The following is a 15,523-nucleotide window of genomic DNA, read 5'->3' as shown; positions in this document are numbered from 1 at the left end:
TGAGCAGAAAAGATCAAATATATTATCTTGCTTTTATATAAAGTTATTACAGGGTTCAACCCTGTTATACTAGCCAGGCTATAGTAAATATGAAACACAAGAGTACTGGAAAGAGATCGATTTTTTAATTTCTTCTCCACAACTACAAAACAAGTTAGAGAATTACAAAATATTTTTTCTCTGTCATTACAGTGTTTAATATTTTCTGATTTTCAGTGGCCAAATATTACATGGGGGAATAATAGTTACTAGTATTGCTAGTACTTAATATTTCTAGGACAAACAGTACCTAGAAAAAAAAAACCCACCACAAGTCAGGCACATGGTTAGATAGTCAGTACACTCCTCAGCCAGACTGCTACTGCTTGCACAGACTTTCACTGTTTACTCCCACATTGGGTAGCCAGCTAACATAGGAACTGAGCACAGCTACTGCGAGCATTACTGGCCATTGTGGATCCATATGCGACAGAGATCATACGATAGCTTCAAAATACTCTGATCTAGAAATTACTCAGTTCAAGAGACCAACAGGAAGAGGCAGAATAGAATAGAGAGACCAGTCTGTATATTACTCCAATAGGCGGTCTGTAAACTGTAATTCTTCAAGGAGCTACTTGAGGAAGAGCAGAGACTTGAGTGATGGTTTATATGAATAATTCTGAAGCAGATGGGACATATTTGATAGGAGGAATTTGTATGAAACAGTTTTTTTCTGAAGAAATAAAACTGAGTCTTAGGGATGGAAAAAACAAAAACAAAACATTACTGCACTGACTATCCTCTTCTATTTATAATATTCCACATATTTCACATATAAAGTTAGCAATCCAATGAAATTCACAAAATGATTATGGCAGAATTTAGTTGCAATCTGCAAAACTCCTGCATAGGTACTAGAGAGGACATAACTGCCTACATTTTTTGGCCATAAAATTCTTTAAGTATCCAGAGCACTGCTACTGCATGTGGCTGAACTTCCTGCACCCTTGGCAGAGCTGAACAGTCTTAGTGCCTATTTTGCACCTAGCCTGTTTGAGATGCATAAACTGTGAATTCCTGTGATTTGTTCCCCAGATCTAGTAGACATACACTCAGCATGTCTAGCAGCACCTAAGTCTAAGAGGTCTGTGAATTCTAATCTCTCACACACACCTAAACATCAGAGAGGTGGCTAAGTCTGGGAGAGCAGGAGCATCTCAGACCCACTCCTCTCTTTAACATTTCCTTTCATCTGACTAGGTATTGCCCACTCAGCAGCTGTTACGAATCCCATTTCTAAGTGTATAACTTTCTCTGTGCGTGTATATGGAACTTAGCATTGTGTAATACAGCAAAAGCTGTGTTAACAGGCACTTTATTGCCAGAAAACTCTACTAATCGGCATCCGAGTGACATGGCAAAAGCAAAATCAGAAGTACCATTTCCAGGGACTTCCAATTTCACCATGGCAAGCTGAGTTTTTCTTTGTCACTTTTTTGGCCCACAGCAAAGCAGCCTGCACAGGGCCCCCCTCCCTGTCGCCTGGCACACTGATGCTTGATTAACCGGCATATTTGATTAACTGGCATCTGTCATTCCCAGGGGATGCCGCATAACAGAGCTTGTAGTACTAGTTATTTACAGCTTTTGCCAAAACAGTATAATAAATGGGAAAAGTACACATAAATTAGATAACAGCATTTATATAAATCATAATTTTTACTAAAAGCATGCAATAAGATTGTTTGTTCTACCAATTTATACAAAAAATAAAACAGAAGATGATGTATAACGATCTTAAAGAGATTAAATGGAGCACTGAATGGTAGGACAGGAAAATTCTATTTGATTTTGGCCCTTATTCTTTGTGCAAATAGCAGAAATATCTCTGAGGAGTCCAGTTTAGTTCTCTCATTACTGGAGAGATCTTTTACTCTCTTATTTCTTCAACAAACATACAAGGGTCCAGAGGCAGGCAACAAAGATGATAGAGAGCTTGGAAGGTAAGTCATATGAGGAGAGGCTGAAGGAGCTAGGCATGTTCAGCTTGCAGAAAAGGCACTTAAGGAGACCTAATAGCAGCCTTCAAATACTTGAAGGGCTGCCATAAAGAAGGAAAGCACAGAAAATTTTTTTTAAGCAATTGTAGATGTATGTATTCCAAATCCAATAACCAACAGTCCTTACTTATGTGCACACAGCAATCTGGAACAAGCACATTGAAAATGACTGTTGGAGAAAAACAAGCTTTGGATGGAGTTTTATCCTTCTACAATAAGACAGGCAAAAGAGTGTTTGTGGGAAGCACTAAGGGTATAGTTCCAAAACAGATTCCATTTTATTGTACAGTGTTGACCCTGTTGTCCACCCAAAAATTGAAGAGATTTCTAATTACTTTTTAAGGTAGCTTTTATCATTACCTAATTCTATGATGGCTATTTAACGCCTAGTTCTGGTTCACATTTTAAGTATGTTATTGAGAGGATTTTAGGAACAGTCAAGTAAGAACAGTCCATTTGGTTCTTGCCATGCACAATGGTGATTGCTGTGTGCACATAAGTAATGACTGTTAGTTACTGGATTTGGAATACAGATATCTACAATTGCTAAAAAATGTTTTTCTGTGTTTTATCTGACTAATAACACAAACGCTTTTGTTTTAACCTCCCCTAGATTCTAAATATTCTCTCAGTCTCTTGTTGCTGGTAGTTGTTTTGGAATAAAAGAATTTTGAATGTAGACCCTGAAAAAAGGCACCTTCTTCCAGAAGCAAGAGAATGTGACTGTAAATCTGCAATATAGAGTTCATTTTCATTTCATTTCATTTATAGTGCTCTATTGATCAGTTATTACATTACAAAAACACAGTATGGAACATTTCCTATTAAGCATTAGCAGTTGGATAGTAAAACCATCTAAAAAGATCAAAGGAGATGTAAATTTACACATACAAATATATCCACTGTTCCTTTGTCCTTAGGGGTTGGGTTGGTGGGTTCAGAGATGAAACTAGGTCAATGGGATACATACTTTACCATCTCCAAATGAGAATTATTGCTTTAGACCCATAAAATGTGCTAACATCTCCCTTCTTGAACTGGGTGGTTGAACTAAATGACCTCTTGAGGTCCCTTCCAGCCCTACTTTTCTATAATTCTATGATTCCTACAACAGAATTAATTTCTACTTTGAGGCAGACTATAATACAGTCATACCATTCTGCTAATCTTATTTCATCTTGTTCCATGTAATAACAGATATTTTATCTAGGAATAGATAAAAACAGATATTTTATTCCTAGACATTCACATACTATTTATGTCTTCAGTTAATTTCTGTACCTATAGCTATTGCATTGAGATTGTTACATTATGAAAACAAACAGTAAACTTCTCAGATCTTGGGCTTTGAGACTTCTCTCTCTCAGCACTAGTATTAGCCTAGGCCTGATAAACTGGGAGCTGTCTCCCATATGCTTTGGGATAAAAGCTAAATCATCACTCACTTGATTAGGTTGGAGGGCCAAATTCTGATGGTCTTAAAATTGAATTACTCTCGTCTTACAGCCATGTAATTCAAATAAAATTAGAAACTGCTTCAAAACCTTTTTTCTTTGATGTAAGGGCATTACCAATTATATAAGAAAACATTTTTTTTTCTGGTTACTTGAGTACACAAGTCTAACTTCCTTCTTTTCCTTGTATTGTACCTTTTCACCTGTGCAAACAAAGTCATACAAATTTCTTCACTAGACTACTTATGGAATAAACTTACAAATGCAAGTGTCTTTTTTAAAAATTATTAATAAACTAGATAAAAACCTGAACAAATGTTTCTGGTTCGTTAATTGTACTGGAGAACAATAGATCACTTCCAGGCAGTGTATGAAACTAAAATAAGAGTCAACATATACTAAGTTAATATAGGAGATCAACACAAAGAAGTCACTAGCTAAACAAATTTTGTAAAATTAGCTGAAAACAAATTGGCAATACATTTATTAAGTTTGAGTAAACTTGGTTCAATTTCTTGTTTGTCTTAGCAAAATGGAGCATACTGAAAGTAAGTGTCAGCAATGTTTCCCCTTGTAGTGCTATTGTAAAATGGTTTAAATATTACTGTCCAGAGTACCAAATACCTTTCAAAACCACAAGAAAAATACTTTTGAGATTTGCTCCCATCAATGCTCAATGGCCTGTCCATTATAAAATTCAAACTACATTATCTAGCGTACCTGTCTAAATACAGCTTATGCTAGAAGTGTGCCAAATCTTCTGAATCCAAGGGCATGTCTACACGTCAGCTCAAGTCACCATAGCAATGTGGTATGTTGCTGTATGATGTGCTACAGTGACATAGCAATCATGAGAGTCTGCACGTGAGTGGCAGCTACATGTGAGCAGCAGTTTGCTATGGCAAAATAGTGGCTAAAACGAACAATGCACTGCATGCACAGCATAGCACGGGTGATTACTGTGCTGTGCGTTAGTACTTCTGAAAGGAAACACTAAAGCATGGAGTAGTAACAACAATTACTATAAGGCAACATGTAAGCTGCACCCCAAATATACAATAAAATTACTTTATAGAGTATCCTGCATCCTATAATACCACAGGATAGGTCTTGGCCTCTGGTGAATTTCTAGGCTTCTTCTGAGGTTTTCATGGAAAAAACAGACTGTCATTAGCTATACAATTCAATCTCTTTTTACTTTATTTAATTTCAGCACTAATGAAACATTAATACCTGCTCAAGGCAAACATCGTGTTAAGCATGGCAAGATTCCCTTCATGGTTCTGCCCATATATTGACTCACAATATCCATTTGATTTATAGCCTTACTTATCCAGAGAATAAACAAGATTTAAACATCATTCTAGCATACTTCTAATTCAATTGCATACATGAGTTTCATGAACCTTTGAGTACCTAGTCTGTGTATTTAAACATACTTTTCTGAATGAGGGCCTAAGTGCTAACTTGCATGAGGAGGGATTTACGAATTTGCTTACATGATTTTCTAGAGAATGGTTTGAGTTTATAATAATGTTTAAATTCAGGAAAGTTTTGTATTGTTGGAGATTTAAAAATATATAGATTTAAAAACAAAATTAGTGTTTTATGAAATTCTTTTTTAAAGTACTATTTTATATACTGAGCTCAAAAGAACTGATAAAAAAAACCCCCAACACATTAATGCAACTCATTAGCTATCCAAACAAGCTGCTATACCTATTTTTAATACATTCATGCCCAAGTTGTTTAGATTTGTATTTGCATTAGGGTATAATCAAACAGGCAAAGACTGACTGTAAAATACTGCATAATTAAACCTGTGTTTAATACATGATTGTTCTGACAAACTATAGAATATTCGCACAAACTGCCCTATTTTTTCCTCATGTTAGTAGTTATACCAACCTAACAAGTGTTTTGACAGGAATATTTTTTTTATATACAACAGTAAATACCTACAAGTAATAGTGTATTGTGCCAGCTTCGGAAGTTATGAAAGAATAGGAATTATCCCAGCTCGTGGTAAGACCTCTCAAAATTTCTCTACAAGATATTTTATCCTTACACTTATTTGCTTTCTATGGTCTAGTATTTGCCAAGTATACTTCTTTATTCCAAAGTGACCTTTCATCCAATTACTCCCTGAATAGACACCATAAGAAAACTGACCTTACATTATCTTCACTTTGGCTTCTATAACTGTCAATTGAAATTTTGCCAACAGAATCCCATAATCTCCAAATGTTGTGGTTATACAACCACCCAAATGTATTCCTATTGAACTCTTTGAAAACTGAAGTTAAATCATCCTAGAGGTTACTTTCTTCTTTCTCAGATGTCTGGGGCAGAACTGTGTTTCACTTAGTAGACAATCAAAGCACAGCTTGCGACCAACTCTGAGTTGCCCGACTCAAGTGTAGAAACAAGTGTATCATGCCCCCCACCATGGGTGTACTGTATAACTACCTCCATTATAGGAATCGGATCACCCTCCAGAGATGCACAGATGTCTCCCTAGTCTTATGTACCATAAGGAATAAGAAAGTCATACCTACAATTGTATTGGGTAGCTCAAAATGGGATGAAAGCTGCACTTTTGGTTATTCACTGGATTAAACAGAATCTGGTCCATTCTATCCATCTCCTTGCAGCTGAGAAACATCAGTTGTGAGGATGTGTCATCATCCTGCCCTCCTGACCCTCTTTTTCTCCTTTATGCTTTACCCAGTACAGAACTAGCAAGATATACTTGAAACTTTGGCTGAGTTCAGTTTATCCACTAGGCACAATTTCCTTAAGTTCTTATGGGGGTAATTGGGATGAGAGGGTATGTTCATTCTTTTCTTGTTTACTTCCAATGAACATGCCCTCTCTGTTTTATCTTCCTTGCTTTTTGTGAATGTAGTAGATTTTCCCTATGAAGTCTATTACTATACTGATGATTAATAACAGACAGTTTGAGCAGAACTTTTTTTTTTGGCCTGGGGGTTGGGAGGATGCCAATCAGCTATGCCTTGGAAGTTGCTCTAAAAATTAATAATAGTTCAAAAAAAAGAGAGAGAGGGAGAGAGAAAAATAGAGGAATTCCTGAATAGGGAGAAAAACAAAAACAAAAACACACAGGGCAGCAAGTATTGTTCAGTATCCTAATTAAGAACTTGGAGGATGGACCTGAGTATACTTAGAATATTTGTGCATCACACCAAGCCAGATGAGGTAGCAGAAATGGGGTTCAAACCAGCCCTGATAAATTATCTGAAATACATCAAATGAAATTAAGGACAAGTGCACTTAAGAAGGAACAATGAAATGCACAAATACAAAATAGGAAATGACTAAGTTGTAGTACTGCAGAAAAGGGCCTGGGATTACATGGGATCACAAACTGAATAGGATACAACAGTGTAGCGGTGTTGCAAAAAATCTAATGGCATACTGGACTGCTTTAACAGTCATGTTGTATGCAAACCCTGAGAAGGGATTCTTTCATTTTGGCTAGCATTGGTATGACTGCATCTGAAATATTATGTTCAGTTTTGGACATCACACTTCAAGAATGATGTGGATTAATTGTAAAGACCTCAGAGAAGATTAACAAAAGTGATTAGAGACCAAATATTAGGAATAAATTTCTAACTATATAGGGGTTAAGTACTGGAACAGAGTAACTGGGGAGACTGTGGCCCCTCTATCAATGGAAGTTTAAGTGAAGCTTAGAAATTCATCTTGTATACTTTAGACCATCTTTGAGTAGGGGTTTGGATTAGATCAGTGGTTCTCAACCTTTTATGTACCAGGACCCATCTGTAAACATTGATAGCCAGTCCCAACCCAATGCCCCTCACTTCTGACCCACTGTGCCCCACCCCAGGATCCAGTGTGTGGGGTGGAGGGGTATGTGTGGGACCCAAGCAGCTCCTTGCAGGCTAGAACTCTGCCAGCCTGCAAGGGAAAAGCTGTGATTTCCCATGTTTTTCTCCTTTAAAGGAGACTCCATTTTTAAAGTTTGTTCGCAACCCTTTCATATATTCTTGTGACTTACTTTTGGGTCACGACCCATGGACTGAGAAATGCTGGATTAGATGATCTCTTGAGGTGCATTCCAACCTATTTTCTCTATGGTTCTAAAAATGAACTAAGTAACTAACATTTCCAGATGTTATTGTCCAGAATGGTCTTCTTAGTGCTAGCAGACACTTGTCTGTGGGAGTTAAAAGTATAGATGGGAGAGAACTCTGCTGGAAATGTTCCATATAAAAAGAAATTACTCTTTTCTTCCCAGCTTTAAGTTCACCACATCCTACCACTAAATGTTCAACCTCTGGCTCATGGGGTTCCTCACCTGTCCAGAGATCTGGCAGTAGGGGAGGGGTGGCAACATTAATTGCCACAGCTTCCAGAACCACCAAACTTCCAGATTCGCGGAGAGCCCTGCAGACCAGAAGACATAACCCCATGTGCCCAATCATGTTGGTGCATGGGGTCACTTCATGACTGGATTCAGCATATGATTCACTAGGCAGCATGTGAGGTTGCACCCGAGGGCTGATCCCACACTGGATCAGACATACCCAACCCACAGGGTCTGGACTGTTTACTGGGCCCCACACTATTCATCAAGCCTTCAGACCCAAAGATTGTATGCCACTAATCCAGTGTGCTTTGCAAACAAAAGTACAAAATCGGGAATATTTTGGCCTTGCTGATATAATCAAATTAAAACATACGCTTTACTTGTTCATCCCTGTTACCAGCAATAGCAGAAGATGAGCTGGTTTTGGAGACTACTTGATCAAATGCAGAGTAATTCTTGAATTAAAATTAAGTTGATTAAGCACTGGAAAAATAGCTATAGTATTGAGAGTCCATTAGTACTAACAGTATTCAGGTAAATTGGAGCAGTCTCTTGCACTGGCCCAACTTCACATGCTGGTGCAATTCAGTACATGGTGGCCAAGTCATTTGGACAGCAGGGCTCACCATGGGTTCAGAAACTTGGCTAGGGGACAGCAGTGGAAGCATTATTTGCCATGGTTATGGGAGGAAGTAATGCTGCCCTTCTCCCCCACCACGAAGTTTCCAGATCAATGGGGAGCCCCACAGGTGAAATGATACTGCTCCACATGCTGGATCTGGCCCGTGGGATATAAATTGAGCACCACTGGTCTAGGCCAAATCCTGTAAAAATAACAGAAATATTCTCATTGATTTCTGTGGACTTTGTATCTGGGCCTGAAAAAACATTACATTACATTACAAGAACTGGTGTTAGCATACACTTTTACTACTAGGTTTTGAGAAAAGATAAATTTTCTTGTTTTAAAAAAACAAACAAACCAACAACAACTTTGGAATCTCCCTAAATCAGGTACTGAATTAGGTATATAGCAAGTTATATAACATATGGCTCTTCATATCTGTACTATGTGCATATTCCCACAATACTCATTAAAAATTCCCTAAACCCAGGTTTAACATGTACTAAAATAACACCTGGGACAACTTTTCCTAGAGAGATTTTTGGCTATTCTTGGGAAAGAATCCAGAGGGCATGTCTCCAGGACATTTCAGGGTGAAGTATATCTAACCAATAACTGCACAAGGAAATATTTAGAGCGATATAAGGACATCCCCTTTTCAACATTTTTAATACATATTCCCCTCCTTTTGTCAAATTCTGCTCACTCATATTGCTGTCAGTGAAAAGCGTGACTAGTATTAAGGAGATAATTATGTTGTCTTTCTCCCCTACCCCATCTTTCCCACCATCCTCTTGAGTACTCGTGTATATCAGTTTCTTCCTCTATTGACATTTACCATTTTCCTGTCTTTTTATCTTTCTAGCAGTATAGTTTCCATCTTCTGTATCATTCTAGTCAAGTTCGTGATGCAGTCAACCCTAAGTACTCATATTGTTTATTACCTTTTATATGCTACTTCCAGTGTTAGTTTTTCACACAACTGAATGCAGAAATTGTGTGACCCATGATTAAAGGATCAGAATGAGAATCAGGTTGCTTGGGTTCTATTTCCAATTCTGTCAGTATCAAGCTATGTGACACTGGGCACTTAGGGCTTGTCTACCTGGTGACACTGAAAGTTAATTGGAGTGTGAATTTAAATTGAAATAAACACCACCATACTCCCATATGGCTAGTCTCATTCAGAATTAAAGTGACCTTAATTCTTTTTAACTTAGTTTCCTTGCAGACAAACTCTTTGATCCACTTTTTACTACAATTTCTACAGCATTTCATGTTTACAAAGCACTTCATGGACTTACAAAGCACTTCATGTTGGTGCAGTCACCTGCCCACAGTTGTCTTTCCGGTCTAGTGCAGGGGGGGCTGGACCCAATGTTCTTGTGAGGTCCTTTTTAGCGCCTTCCAATCTATGACTTCCTGTATTTACACCATGGATCTTTTTTCTCAAAACCTGGCTTACCAAAATTAGGGTGCCTATCTTAAGCAGGAAGACTCCAGCCCCACCTCCACACCAAGGAGAAGCACCCCACTTTGGTTTTAAACTTTGTGTGAAGTAGGAATCAACTTCCTGGCAGCAGCAATGGCACTTCTATTCAGACAGCTAAGGGAGTCATTTTACTTAATAGTCCCTTGTACTTTAGTCCACTGGTGTTAATGATTGTCTCCATTTTAATAGTTTTGACGTTCCACTAATCAAGCAAACCAGTCTTCCTTCCTGCAGTTTTGATGTCTGCTATTTACTCTTTGTCTCTCTCCTCCTATTTTACATCCCGTTTTTACTTCTTCAGAATTGTAGGTCCGCCCATGGAGACCAATGTTCAGTAGTAGCTGAAATTTCTGCTTTAGGCAGAGCCAGAAAAGGAAGGTGAGTGAGTGAAGATTAGGCTCTATCCCTGATCTATGCAGTCATAACTCAGAAAAAACATTTTCTAGTCATTCCCTCTTTCCCCCGGCTCCCATCTCCCCCCAAAAAGGTACATATCATATTTGCAGGTACATGGTATACAAGAAAATACTGTATATTGACAGACAGAAATATGTACAAGTAAATCAAGTTTTCAAATCTTCATCCACGTTTCCTCTATCTATGCTGGCATGTAACTTTTCTGTTTACCAAGGTGTCGCAGGGCACTTAAGCGCCCTGCACCTAAATTGGAAGTGACCCCTGAGAGACCCCTCGTGGTGAGAAGGGGGAGGCTCAACTGCCAGTCACCAGGGCAGTACAGGTGCGGGTTGCCGAGACAACCAGTTTGGTCAGCTGACCAGAAGGGGGCAGGGCCTGGCCGATATAAACAAGCCAGGCTGAGGCTGGAGATCAGTTCCCCTCTGGCAGTTGAGGAAGGTGGAGCTCTGTTGGAGCAAGCAGAGCAGAGAAGCCTGATGGCCTGAGCAGCGTCTGCTTGGCGACAGTGGGTAGAGGAAACCCTGGTAGGGATATGAATTCTGGTTAGCCAGTTGGCTTGGAATTTATATTGTAACACAGGAGTGTGAGTTTTCTGTTTTGTAGTTGTGTAAGACCAGAGGACCGGGTGAGGCTGTAGGGGTTGGAAGAGGCCTCACAGGAGCTCTACAGTAGCGTGGGGGTTCCTGGTGCCAGAGAGGGTGCAGAGACTGGGGGCCAGGCATGGCTATGGCCACCTGAGCCTCAATAGTGGGAAGCCCCAGTGGAGCGCAAGACCTGAGAAGGGGGCCTGGGGGGGGGGGGAGCCCAAGCACGGCTACGGCCACCTGAGCCTCAGTGAGGAGCCCAGTGGGGCGCAAGACCTGAGAAGGGGTCTAGGGGCCAGGCACAGCTATGGCCATCTGAGCCTCGATTGTGGAAAGGCCCCAGTGTGGGCGAGAGTGTGTGGAAAGGCCCCAGTGCGAGCGAGGGCGCAGGCAGACAGAAAGATGAGCCAGAGCACCCGTGGAGGCAGGGGTGATTGTAGGACCCACGCGTGGCCCCAGAGGCTATAGTGCAGTGTAAGCAAAGGCAGGGCACAGACGGAGACATCTCAGGGCACTGTGCCAAAGAGGGTAAAAAGGCAGCCTCCCTTTACCAATAATTAACATCAAAGACATGGCAGGAGAGATAGTGAGGGTGCATTGAAACTGATTTGGCACAGTAGATAGGGGGTGCTAGGGGAGTTCACGGCACCCCTAGGCCGTGCTCTGCCACACAAGGTCATATTTAAAATGAATCCATTCCATTGACAACTTGTCCATGCACATGAGTCTTGTCTTTTTATCTTAATAAAGAATGTCAGATTGTGTTATAACAGTCCAAATAGCAAGTCTGATGTCAACTGCTTGTATAGATGAATGTCTCAAAATTAAAAAGCAAGAAAATATAATCACATAAAGACAAGTTATCTTTTTAGTTCCCAGACTAAACGCTTGCAGGTAGCTTGCTCTCTCATCAGTACAAGTCCAGCAGTACTCTCTGGCAAGAACTTTTGCTTTTACTGGACTATAAATGAAAACAGTAAGATCAGATATTAATATATAGTTTGTTCTTCCTTTTCAATTTAAATGAGTTTTTAATCCTAATAAAAGTGAAGTTGGTAATCCTAGTGCCTGGCATATGGCACTGTACATTTCCCTATTAAGTTTGCCAGTATCTTGTTCTTGCTATTTTTTACCCTGACTTTTCCAAACTGTAGTCAATCATGACTACATTTCCATTAAGGACTAGGCACCAGACCAGTTAAATTTGGTAAACAGAACTTAAATGCTTCCACTAGATCCACATGCAATCTTAACACCACCACTGCTGCTAGATGACTACTGTCCTGCTTCTTAAGCAAGTATCTCCTACTGCCTAAGATCTATTGATTAGATAGCAGACTCTTTTACCCCTTCCTGAAGTTATCCTCAATTACTTAGGATTTCAGTGCCTCAGATGTGCTTGGTGGTATTAAAATATGGTTTAAAAAAAAACAAAACAAAAAAACAAAACAAAACAAACCACACTCCCTGCCTAAAAAATGTATTATTTCAAATCTAAGAATACCCAAGGTCTAGTACTAACTAGAGCAAGTATAGCATGCAGCAGCATGGGAACAGAGTACAGATAAGGCAGGGAGTAGATTGGATACAGAGTAGAGGATGGGGAGCAGGAAGTGGAGCAGCAGGTTAGAGGGGAAGGAGATTAGAATAGTACTCAGGTAGGGTGCAGACTTAGCTTGTAGGATACCTTTTGGAAAGGTTGGCCCTCACTGAATTAGAGCATGGATTTGCAATATATCCATGGGTAGATATCTACATCATGTGTGTTCCAATCTCCCCACTTACAAAGTGGGAATAATGATCCTTGCAAAATAGTAGTCACTATGTACACAGTTTAAGTCTGGAAGAATAGTTTACTGTTTTGTTGTTATGAAATATCAGACTCAACCAGTTTGAAACATCTTCTACATTTTTTCATTACTTTTCATACTATGTTCTCCTTAGCAGAGTATGTCTTGTATAGATAATGCTAGAGTGCGAGGCAGAACTGACTGAAGCTGGTATCTTGGGTGTCATAAGCAGAATTTCCCAATGTGGGATGCAGGACCAGCAACCCACACTGCAGGGGTGGCTGCACTCCGCGCTCCCAGGCTTCTTCATCCCCACCAGTGCAAGCAGACTCAGGTATCCCTAAACCTGGTGAAAATTCCCCCTCCTTTTCCCTTCCAGCTCAGAGGCATAACCTCTTCCCCTCCTCACCCTATTCCTCTGCCTGCCACTGAAGCTTTCTCCACTGTTTGGGGATAGGGAATCTCCAAAGCCAGCTGGCCTGAACAGAGGCTGGGCTTAGCTAGGGAGAGGACAGTGGCAACAAGGTGGCTGAAGAGTAGCTCTTCCCACTCTGTCCGGTCCCAGAGCAGGCAAGCTGCCACTGTGCTTTCCCCATCCCCATGCTGAGCCCAGCCCTTGCATAGGGGCCAGGAATTATTCTGTTGCTTCTCTGCCCCTTGGACAGTGGGGAAAGGCAGGCAGGGGTGGAGGTATAGGCAGAAAGAGGGCATGCCTTTGAACAGGAAGAAGGGAGGGAGGATTTTCACCTGCTTAGGGAATTTAAAAAAAGTCCCTGGAGGTACCGGTGCTGCAGTTGAATCTGGATGGGGGATGTAACTTTGCCACTGCACCTCTGGATCTTCCCTTAGTCGTATAGACCAGGTCATAGGCAGTCTAGCCGAGTGAGATGGAGGGGTTATTGGGAAAGGGCAGGAACCAGGGGAAGAGTCCAAGCCAGGGTCAGGAATCAGGAGCCAAGTTACTAGATATAAAGGGGGAAATCCAGAAGCAGAGTTCAAAACATAAGCAAAGTCAAAAGTTCAGGAGTCAGAGACCAAATTACCAAAGCACTGACTAGCTTTCCTGCATGCATATCAGCCTCTAGCTTCTTTACTATTCATTCTATACAGTAAGAGCACAGACCAACTGCAGATGCTTCCTCAGCCTGATGAAGGGCATTTGTACCAGAAAGCTTGGAAAGAAGAGTTTATCCAACTACTTGAGTTGGTTTAATAAAACTATATCAGATTTACCCAAAGAACCTTGTCTGCTTATGTCCTTAGACCAACGCAGCTACAACCTATACCCACAAACCAAGCAGAGTGGGTGAGAGCCAGAGCCCAAAGCCAAGGAGGGTCAGAAGTCAAGACCAGGGAGTACAGCATCTAGAGAAACTATATTTATTTATTTATCTACTTACTTATTATGAAAGTATCATACAGCTTCTTTTTTAAATCTTTGCACATTTTTTCACCCATTTACAACCTCCTCCTCTACTGCTCCCATTTCCCTATAACCCCTTCCCCACCTTGTTCCTCTTACCCTAACCTCAAAACTATATTACAAAAATGAGTAGGCTGGTAAGCCTGTTTTAGCCATGACCAGATTCTGTTTCACAGTGTACCTCTACTGGTATGCCCCTACCTCCTGCCCCCTCAGCCTACTCTGATATCCAAGGGCCAAAGTCCTTGTAGCAATTACATTGACAATAAATAACAGACTTAAAGGCTTAATACACAGTAAAATATAAACCTAAAGCCCTTAAAATAGTATTCTTTATCAAATTAAAGACATCAAAGTATAAAAACACATTTCCCAGTGGACATTCTAAAAGTTAACATTAAAACACCATGTTTTTTGTTTTTCCATTTAAAAGTCTATAAAACCCATTCCTTTCCTTTCATCCTTTAAAATTTCGTCCCAATGTCATCTGCAAGTAAAAGTCCCCAGTCCTTTTTCTTGTATTTTTCCCCTCTGCTTTCTTCTATCTGAACTCTTCTTGATCCTTGGTGCTATAAAATCTCAGTTCACTTAATCCAAGTTTCACATGATCTTTGACCACAAAAAACAGTTGCTTAATAACAGGCATTCCATGCCTTCTACAAGGTCATTTTAAAAAAAGATTTTAAAATGATCCTTAAAAGGGTGCTCTCCCATCACCCTTCTGGTCTCCCACCATACTTCTGTCAAATAAATCCCCAAACACTTATTTCTTCAGCTGCCACCTGTACCCCCAACATATCATTCATTTCACCCATCACTATCACTGTTCTTTTGTTCACATTTAGTTTGGCTCCAACCATTTCTCCGTATCTTTGTGTATGCCCCACCACCTGTTCCAGTCTATCCCTTATCATGACATTGATATCATACATATACAACACAGTTTTCATTTCTCACCTCCTCCACCTGGGACTGGGACCCTCTAATGACCATGTTCCACCTCTGTCTCTGCACCAGTGGCTCCACGGCACAAATAAGTGCTGGGGACAAAGGATACCCCTACTGTAAAGCAGACTAACTCATTTACATGTTCATTTATTAAGGCTAACTAGCAGTGTCTTGATATAAAATCTTGATCCACCTTGTCAGCCTGTTAGGGAAACCCACTGCATCTAAAATCTTAAATAAAAGTGTATCCACCCCTCTATCATATGCCTTTTTCAAGTCTAAGTTCATAATGGCTACTTTCTATCCTTACAATACATTGCAGCATCCGATATTGTTCTTAATGCATCTGCAAAACCCTGGTACCATGCAGATCTGATCTTCATGCATAATA

The sequence above is a fragment of the Crocodylus siamensis genome, chromosome 2 (genome assembly GCF_052110815.1).
Source record: "Crocodylus siamensis isolate JL-2025a chromosome 2, ASM5211081v1, whole genome shotgun sequence".
In the NCBI taxonomy this organism is placed as follows: Eukaryota; Metazoa; Chordata; order Crocodylia; family Crocodylidae; genus Crocodylus; species Crocodylus siamensis.
Note: the sequence above shows the minus strand (reverse complement) of the source record.